Raw genomic sequence first — 10,190 nt, 5'->3', positions numbered from 1 at the left:
CACACCTATACATGTAGACAAAACACAAGATATTTTCTCTCAACTACTATCAAGTATTCTTCACATATAACTATATGAATGTATGCCTTTTCTCTTACATCTTTTACACACCTTCATACAATTCTATACATACGAACATACTACACAATATTTTCACATTTCAATGTAGTTAGTTCTTGTGAACTATTTTGAAGCAAACTGAATATTAACAAATTGAAAAAGTTTGATAAAAGAACCAATTCATGATAATGACAAAATGTTAACCCTTGTTCAGAGGGTGGTGCCTCTGTCACTTCTAGGTTACTGTTCAAAATAGTTCAACATAGACTACTAAATTTGTGATATGTGCTTAACCACCTCTTGTGGATCCTTGTCTCTAGTTGTTGTGACGTTCATTGACAACTTGAGCATTTGGTGTAATGACAATAGTGATTCCAACAAGAGGTATCAGAGCTAAGTTATGAGTTCAAATCCCTTAGGTCATGCTAAGGGGGGACTGTTGAGAGGTTGGTGCCTCTCTCCCATCTAGGTGAAGGTACTATTCATCATAGACCGATGAATTTGTGACATGTGCTTAACTGCCTCCCATGGATTCTTGTCTTTGGCTATTGCGACATCAATTGACAACTCAAGCTTTTGGTATAATGAAAACAATAATTCCAACAACCTTGTGTTAGAGTAACACAATATTGTTTTCAGTAAAGATCAACCGTCAAGCTTGATAAATAATGATAAGAACATAATAACTGCAAGAAGAAGAAGACATTGATCTGTGCATTGTGACTAAAGTAGTTAGAACATTAAACCATTTACAAGTTGGTGTCGATGTTTTAAAGTTTTTACAGTTACATAATTGACAAAATATCTCAAATATAAACAATGCCTTTCTCAAAAGAACAAACAAAAGATGGCTTCTTTCAATTTTGGTAACAACAAATAAACCATATTGAAAGTATTGAATCATTGAAAAACTACATAATCTCTTTCCATCTTAAAGTAATCTTTGTTGAAGGTGAAATGTATCTAGACTAGCAATATACCTGAAGCTTGAGAAACACTTCCTTTACCTTGCTGTAGAAGAGGTATTTTCTGTTGGGTTTCCCTCTATATAAAATTCAGAAGTCGTTGAGATGATCTTATAACATTCTCAACATAAAACATGCGAGTTCCATTTTTTAGTAGATATCCTCAAAAAAAAATTATACAAAAAAGCCAACCAAGGAAACACACAAGTTGATCCTATGATTAACAAAAGAAATCATACCTATAAATACACTTGCTGTGTGCATTTTTATAATCAAAATAATCGTTGAACCAAGCCAATAATCATAGTGAAAATCAGAAACTAGACTTAGTGTACAAGTTCAAGAGAAATATAAAAAATAGAGTAGCATTGCGGTGGTAGGGTTTGTTGAGTAAGATAAACTTAGAAATGAGATACAATTCTTTTTTCTTTCGGAGAACTCAAAAAAAATTAAAAAATCTGAAATCAGATTTAGTAAACAAGTTCAAGAGAAATATAAAAAATAGAGTAGCATGGTGGTGGTAGGGTTTGTGGAATAAGAGAAGCATAGAAATGAGATACCATTCTTTCTTGTTTTGGAGAACTTAAAAAAAAATACAATTACTTTGAGATCCACCACACAAAGATGTTAAGTGTCATCATCAAGACCAAGATAAGGGCGACATCTATGCAGTCTTGAATTTATTAGTTAATGTAAAAATCACAGAACTTCTATGATTTTTAAATTAATTAATAAATTTAAGAAAGCTTCGAATCAAGTGCATTTTGGTTCTGATTTTTAAACTAATTAATAAATTCAAGAAGCCATCAACTCAAATCAAGCGCATTTGTTCAGCTATCTAGCCAAGGACAGGTGCTAGGATGTGTTACCCTAACTTAACCCTTGCTACGGCAAGAGGCGTAACCTTACAATGGCAGTAGGCCCCACTATAGAAGCCTAGCAAGTGTAACAGTGTAAGAAAAAAGAATTACACTAGTTGCTCCATTTGATCTGTGTATTGAATTTTATGGGTGCATGACCCTATAATTTTTTTTTAATCATTTCAATGCATGATCGTGGCTGTTGCTATGGCTTTCAGCTATATGTTTTGCTATGCATTTCAACCATGTATTTCAACCATGCATTTCGGCTTACCTGTGTATTTGACTATTTTTAGACCACAATTTGGGAGGTGGAAGATGAAAAGCGAAATTGGGGAAGCTGGAAGAATAAAATGACTAATATTTAACTCAAATGTACTAATCGGCCGCATCAATTTCTACTGGTTAAGTTATAAAAATTATTGGAGGAGACTACAGAGTGTGCATTGTAACATATCAAAGCCAAATGCTTATTTAGGGCTAGAAAGGAGAGGTATCTTATGTATTTTGTAGTGCCCTTTTTGAATTGAAGTAAGACCCCATAACCCTTCTCTCTTGCTTAGGAAAAATGAATGTAAGGATAGATCTTGCATGCCTACGATAGTGGCCAAGACCAAATAGATTTAATCATTAGCTACAATTTTTGTTATATTGAGATAATCATCATCCATATAGTGATTTTGATGTGCAGACATTGTTTTGATCATTGCAAAAATTTTAGAGCATAAATAACGGGTATTGCAGCACATGAACTCTATTTAAAAGTGGCATTTTGAATGAATGTGCATGATAAAAAATTGTCATAATGCCATAATTTAGTAAAAGAGTAATTGAGATAAATATGTTTCTATATTGAGCCTATCTTTTTTGTTTAGAGGTTTCTATATGTATTTTCAATTAGAAGTATTTTTGTTCTCAATTAAACAAATACACAAACAAGATATAGAGACTTCTTACTTTTCTTATTGAAATTAAAGATGTTTCTAAATTTTTCTAATGTGAATGTTAGAAAAATATTATTTTAGATGTGTAAATAAAAATATAAGAACAAAATTATTATTTTTCAATATTGCAAAAATTTTTTTTATAGGCAAATAAAAAATATAGTAACAAAAATATTCTTTTATTTTGAAAAAGTTAAAGAAAAGCATTTTAAAAGCTTATCGAAAACTAAGATGTTTCTACATTTTTTAATATATAACATATTTCTTGCATTCTATAATTAATAGTATTTTATGAGTTGTTTGAAAGTGAACTAATATGACTAGCACATAAAGGGGAAATAATTCATTACTAAGGCTTAATATGTGATGAAGGATGTTGAAGTTTTTATTATTATTCTTAGAATATATGTGTGCGTACACACACACACACACATGCACGCATATACATACATACATACATACATACATACATACACATACATACATACATATATACACACATATATACATGTGTGTGTGTGTGTGTGTGTGTGTGTGTGTGTGTATTTATATGTAAGTCTATGTATAATTAAACCCTACCAATAACCAAATTAATACAATAATGAGAGAGTTTAATCAAAATGGAACCTTAACTATAAAACTAATTATGTTTTGACAATCATTACTAAGTGATTTACAACTCTCTCCCTATTTGAACTCTACCTTATTTTAACTTTCATTACAACCATATCCCTAAGCCTAATCCTAATATTCACTCTATCCAAACCCTAATAAAAACCTAATTCAAACCTCAACCAAAGTATAATTAGAACACCTATCCATAGGGTAAATGCTAATTTTAACCCTAAGTATACTTTTAATCCTTACCTTAACAATACCCTACTCCTAAAGATGGTATGAATCATAGTTCTAAACTTAATCCTTACCCTAACTATATCTCTATCCATAATCATGATTAAATGCCAACTATAATCTTACTCTTAAAATTAAATATAGACCTTATTCCTAACTATAATCCTAAATTCTTAATCTTAATTATAAAACTAATTATAAAGAAAAATCTGAAAACTAACACTATACTTTAATTCTAAACTAAATGCTAAGTCCTAATTCTAATATAAACCCTAACCTTAAATATAATAATCATGATGTAAAAGTGCACCCTTATTCTTATCCTAAGAATAACCCTAAATCCAAATGTTACATACTTATACATATTTAGACTACAAAATATTAATGTTGATGATATCCTAAATGTTAAACCCTGATCTTAAATGGTTAACCCTCATTCTAGGTGTTAAACACAATTCCTAACCTTTATTACTAAACCCTAATCATAACACAAACCCTACATTAAAAAAAACCATAGTCATGGCATGAGGCTAATCCTTTCTCCTACATTACCGTCAAATTATAATATTAACCATGATGTTAACCCAAACCATAATCCTAATAATAATCGTAAATCCAACCCTAATCTTACTAGTAACCCTAACTCTAAACCCTAACACCTGAATGCAAGCTAAACCCAAATCCCAACTATTTTTCTAAATTAAGAGTGAATCTAAATATAAAAGGATGAATAATCTATAAAGAAAACCAAACCCCCTCAGCAGACTTCAAATCATAACCCTAACAAAACCCTAATGTAAACCTAATTGTATTCCTAACCTAAACCATAATTGTAATAATAATTCTATGCCTTGTGCTAGCTATACTCAAAACCCTAAGTATAACCATGACATATACCATAGAACATTAATTATAGGCTAAAACCTAAACCTAAATCCAAATCCTATTTCTAACCTAAATACCCACTTTAGCCCTAACCATGAATTAATTCTAGACCCTATCATAATTGCTAAAACCTAATCATAATTGTTAAAGCCTAATTGTAAATGATAAACCATAGACCTAAGCTCATACCAAACTGTGAACATATAAATGAAACCCTTACCCTAATTATATTAGTTGATTCAACATATTGCATTAAATCTTAGTAGTAAACCATAATGCTAACCCTAACCCTCACCATAATTGAAAACTAGATGAAATCACAACCATAAGGCTAATCCAAGATTTAAACCTAACCTTGACCCTAACCCGAACCCAAACCATTTCCCTAACCAAATCTCATTCTTTATCCTTAAACCTAATTATATTTCCAATCCTAACCAAATAAATGAAAACCAAAATAAATAAAAAATAAATCTAGAAATCAAATTCTACATCTAATGACAAGGATAAATATGCTATAAAATATACCCCTATAGGCAAGCCCAACCATGACATAAGTTGTAACCCTAAATGCTACACCTAATGATGTCAATGGATAATGTTATCCCTAATGATGTTAATGGATTAAATGTGTTACACACGTTGCGCTTGCTACTAGCTAATATATACTTTATATTTAAAATATGCCAAGATGTATCGAGGCATTTAATTTTTTCATCATTCACCTTTAATAAAAACTAAATTTGGAAAAATTAAACTCCTTGATACATCTAGGCATATTTTAAATATAGAGTATATACTAGCTAGTGTAACAAAGGATTAGCAATAAATGACTACAAGAGATCGTGTACCCCCAATTTTTCATTGTTACCTTTGTTATGTTAGTTTTGTTAGCTTTGGATAGCTATTTGTCCATTTGCTATTATTTAGCAAGTAATTCTTTTGCTAACTAATCGGTTTGATTAGAAACAAATATTTTTTAATTAATTGACCACTTTTGGAAACAACAAGAAACTAACTTGGTTAGGGTTGTTAAGTTGTTTTAATCTCAACCATCAATTGTAAATCAATCTTGGCCATTAGTTTACTAACAAGAGTAGTATAAAAGGAGGTCAGGAGGGCATTTGGAGAACATGAAGTTTGGAAAAATGTTTGCAATGTTAGCAAATAGTCTTGCAGTGTTAGCAAGGGCGCAATGTTAGCATGGGAATAGTAGTGGGGAATATCAGTGGGATAAATTAGGAGGTTGTTGGAATTCTGCCAGTAAGAGGCAAGGAATTTTGTATCTCTTGATTTGCTGAAGTTTAATATAATTTCTCATCTGTAGAACTAGTTTTCCCTTAGGGATTTTTCCAGGGACAATTTGTCTGAAAATATTGTGTTCATTGTGTTGTGCATTTCTTTTCGTATTTTATAAGTGAAATTGCAATTGTGTTATTTTTCGATATTAGCTAGGAATTTATTTTCAAAAATTTAATAATTTTTTATGATAGGAGATTAATAATCATTGATTGCAATAGTTAAATTTTTCACATGGTATCAGAGCATTGTTAAGGGTAGAAGAGTTTTTCCCTAGGAAAAAATTTTTGATCTCTTTAGATTTATTATTACTTTAAACCCTTAGGAGATGGCTTCAGTTGGTTTGAGAGATCAGGATAGATTGGATGGTGCCTCAAATTTTGGTACCTATGTTGTACCTATACCAGCTTGCAAAATATAGGAAGGACAATGCCAAAGCGAGGATGATTATCCTTGATGGTGTCAAGGATCATATTGTTCCACATATCGTAGAGCTAGATATGGCGAAGAAGATGTGGGACACCATTATGAATCTATACCAGAATGCTACCACCAACAAGAAGTTGATTCTCAAAGAGAAGCTAAAGAATACCTAAATGAATCAGGGAGAAGATATCACAAGTTACCTTACCAGGCTCAAACTTGTCAACGACAAGTTAGCAGCTTTTGGAAATAGCCCTAGTGATGACGAGCTAGTGAGAATAGCCCTAAATGGGTTTACTAAACAATGGAGTGTCTTTGTTCAAGTTGTTAGTGGATGAGATACTTTACCGAGTTGGGATCGACTATGGACTGATTTCACTCAGGAGGAGTTTAGACTAAGTCTTGTCAATGGGGCCAACAAGAGTCAGAAAAATGAAGTGGAATAAGAGAATGTTGCCCTAGTGGGTAAAGGGAAAGAAAAGAAGGGATCTAGCAAAGGATCAAATTCACAAAACAAAAAGAAGAAGAAGGGCCTTTCTAAGGTCAAGTGCTTTGGATGTCACAAGTTTGGCCACTATGTCAGTGATTGCCAAGAGAGGAAGAAGGGTACAAAGCAGTTGGTAGCTTCAGCAAGTGTGGAAGAACTCTCCAGTAGAATGGAAGATGAGTTTGCACTCATAGCTTGTATGGTTAGCTCAACCTCACAGTGTGTTTGGTATATAGATAGTGGGGCGTCATTTCATATGACAAGAGTTATAGAGTACTTCTCCAGTTACAAGGAGGAGGACACCAACATCCAGATTTCTATGGGAAACTTGTCCAAACTCAACCCTATTGGGAAAGGGACTGTTTAGTTTCAGAGGGAGAATGCAAAGATAATCCCACTTCATGATGTGTTATATGTGCCAAGCTTAGGTATGAATTTGACTTCTATATCTGTTCTTCAGGATAGGGGGTATAATGTACTCTTTAGAGGGACAAATATGTTGATTAAGCACAAGGATTGGAAATCACCCATAACTATTGGAGTTAGGAGTGGTCGCCTTTATAGATTGTAGTTTGATACTCCTAAGGCACTTATGCGCAACAGTAATGCTAGAAATCTTGGAGAGCTATGGCATAGGAATCATACCAGATCTAAGGGTGTTCTTGATCTAGTACATTCAAATGTTTGTGGACAGATGTTGATGAAATCTCTCAGAGGATATGGGTACTATGTTACTTTTATTGATGATTTCTCTAGAAATACCTGGCTATACTTATTGAAGACTAAGGATGAGGTTTTCAGTCGATTCCAAGAGTTCAAGGTTCTTGTGGAGAACTCGACAGGAAAGAAGATAAAGGTTCTTCGGTCAGACAATGGAGGCGAGTACAAAGGAAGTGTCTTCCAATAGTTATACACTAGAGAAGGAATCAAGAGAGAATGGATTGTTCCTTACAATCCATAGCAAAATGGAGTTTCTGAGAGGAAGAACCGTTCTATATTGGAGGTAGCAAGAGCTATGCTACATGACTAGGACATGCCCTATTACTTATGGGCAGAGGCGTGTAATACAACAATCTACATTCATAATAGAGTTCCACACAAGGTTCTAGGGAAGATGACACTAGAGGAGGCTTTCACAAGGAAGAAGCTAGATGTTAGTCACTTCAGGATATTCGAGAGTTTGGCATATTGCCATATTCTTGGAGATACACATACAAAATTAGATCAGACTACAAAGAGGGGGTACTTTGTTGGGTACAATGAGACTTCAAAGGCATACAAGATTTTCATTCCAAGGACTAAAAGAATTATTGTCAGACAAGAGGTCAAGTTCATGGAGGACAAGGAATTCAGAAGATCTAGAGATTTACTAGGAGATGATCAGAGTGAGCAGCCAACAGAAGCTCCAAGACCATGTCAAGAGTAACAATGCTCAAGTACAGTTACCAGTACAAGTGTAGACTTAGTTAGTGAAGATTCATAGACTATGGAGCAATAGGTGCAATAGGAAATGCATCTAGAAGACTTAGAGGTTGACATTTCATCCTCTATAGTTGGCAGTGGGAACCAAGTGGTTCCAGATACACAAAGGGATACTCAGGAGTTTGTGGGAGCTCGTAGGAAGAGTACTAGATAGTGAAGACAACCAACAAAGTTTAATGACTATGTGGCATTAGTTAGTCAGTTGGTAGATAGTGAGCCTTCTAGCTATCAGGAAGCTGCAAAACATGGAGAGATGCTATGGTCAAAGAATATTCTTCAATAATGCAAAATGATGTGTGGGAGGTAGTACCTAGACCAACAAATAGGGCTGTAGTTGGATCACGTTGGATCTATAAGATAAAGTACAGTGCAGATGGTAGCATTGAGAAATACAAGGCGAGGTTCATAGCAAAGGGGTTCTCTTAGAAGGAGGGAATAGACTATGAGGAGACATTTGCTTATGCTACCAGGTATACTTCTATACAAGTTGTAATCTCACTTGCAGCACAGATGGGATGGAAAATCCATCAAATGGATGTCAAGACAACATTCATTAATGGTGAGTTGAAGGAGGAGGTATATATAGAACAATCAGAAGGCTTTGTAGCACACAACAAAGAGACCCATGTGTGCAGATTGAAGAAAGCATTGTACAGACTCAAGCAAGCTCCTAGAGCATGGTATGAGCGCATTGATACATACTTGTAGAAAATGGGCTTTGTGAAGAGTGAAACAAATGCTAACCTCTACTACTTGGTGGTTCGGGGTGAGATTCTCATTCTTATTATTTATGTGGATGACATATTTCTTACAGGTTCACTAGGGCTCATAGTGGATTGTAAGAGGAACCTTGCAGAATAGTTTGAGATGAAGGATTTAGGACTTATGCACTACTTTCTAGGCATGGAAGTGTGGCAGACAGATGGGGAGGCTTTCCTTGGTCAAGGGAAATATTGCATTGAAATCTTGAAGAAATTCAGGATGGAGGATTGCAAAGTCATGTCTACACCCATAATTACGAATTGGGGGAAGGTAGATACATCTAAGGAGAAGGATATAGATCCCACTTTATATAGATAGTTGATTGGTTCGCTTATGTATTTGGTCAACACTAGGCCAGATATAGCATTTATAGTTAACTCTCTTAGTCAGTTGATGGTTGAACCAAAGAGAATGCATTGGATAGTGGCTAAGCATGTGCTACGTTACTTGTGTGGTACAGTTGAGTATGGGATCAGATATGTTCGAGGTGAAAGTATCAGGTTGATAGGCTATACTGATGCAGATTGGGTAGGAAGTACAACAGACAAAATGAGCACTTTAGGGTGTTGTTTCAGCTTGGGATCAGGAGTTGTTTCTTGGTTCAGCAAGAAGCAAAAGCTTGTGGCTTTGAGTTCAATAGAAGTAGAATACATAGTAGCGAGCATGGCGACATGCAAAGCTATATGGCTTCGGAAGTTGTTAGTAGTTTTGTTTTGTTAGAAGGTTGAGACTACTGTGATACATTGTGATAATTAGAGTTGCATCAAGTTGTCTGAGAATCCAGTGTTTCATGATAGGTCTAAACATATAGATATCAGATATCACTTCATCAGAGATTGTTTACAAAGGGGAGTTGTTCAGCTACAGTACATACCTACAGAGGAGAAGGTAGCAGACATTCTGACTAAGCCATTGGGGAAGGGAAAATTTATCTTCTTTAGAGATAAGTTAGGTGTCCTACAGAATAGCTTCCTCGCTAAGAGGGAGTGTTAGTTTTGTTAGCTTTGGACAACTGTTTGTCCATTTGCAATATAGCAAGTAATTGTTTTGCTAACTAATTGGTTAGATTACAAACAAATATTTTTTAATCAATTGACCACTTTTGGAAACAACAAGAAACTGACTTGGTTATTGTTGTTAAGTTGTTTTAATCTCAACCATCGATTGTAAA

This window comes from Cupressus sempervirens, chromosome 8 (assembly GCF_028749045.1).
Source record: "Cupressus sempervirens isolate cs-2001-9-10 chromosome 8, ASM2874904v1, whole genome shotgun sequence".
Taxonomy (NCBI): Eukaryota; Viridiplantae; Streptophyta; class Pinopsida; order Cupressales; family Cupressaceae; genus Cupressus; species Cupressus sempervirens.
This window is presented reverse-complemented; position numbering follows the sequence as displayed.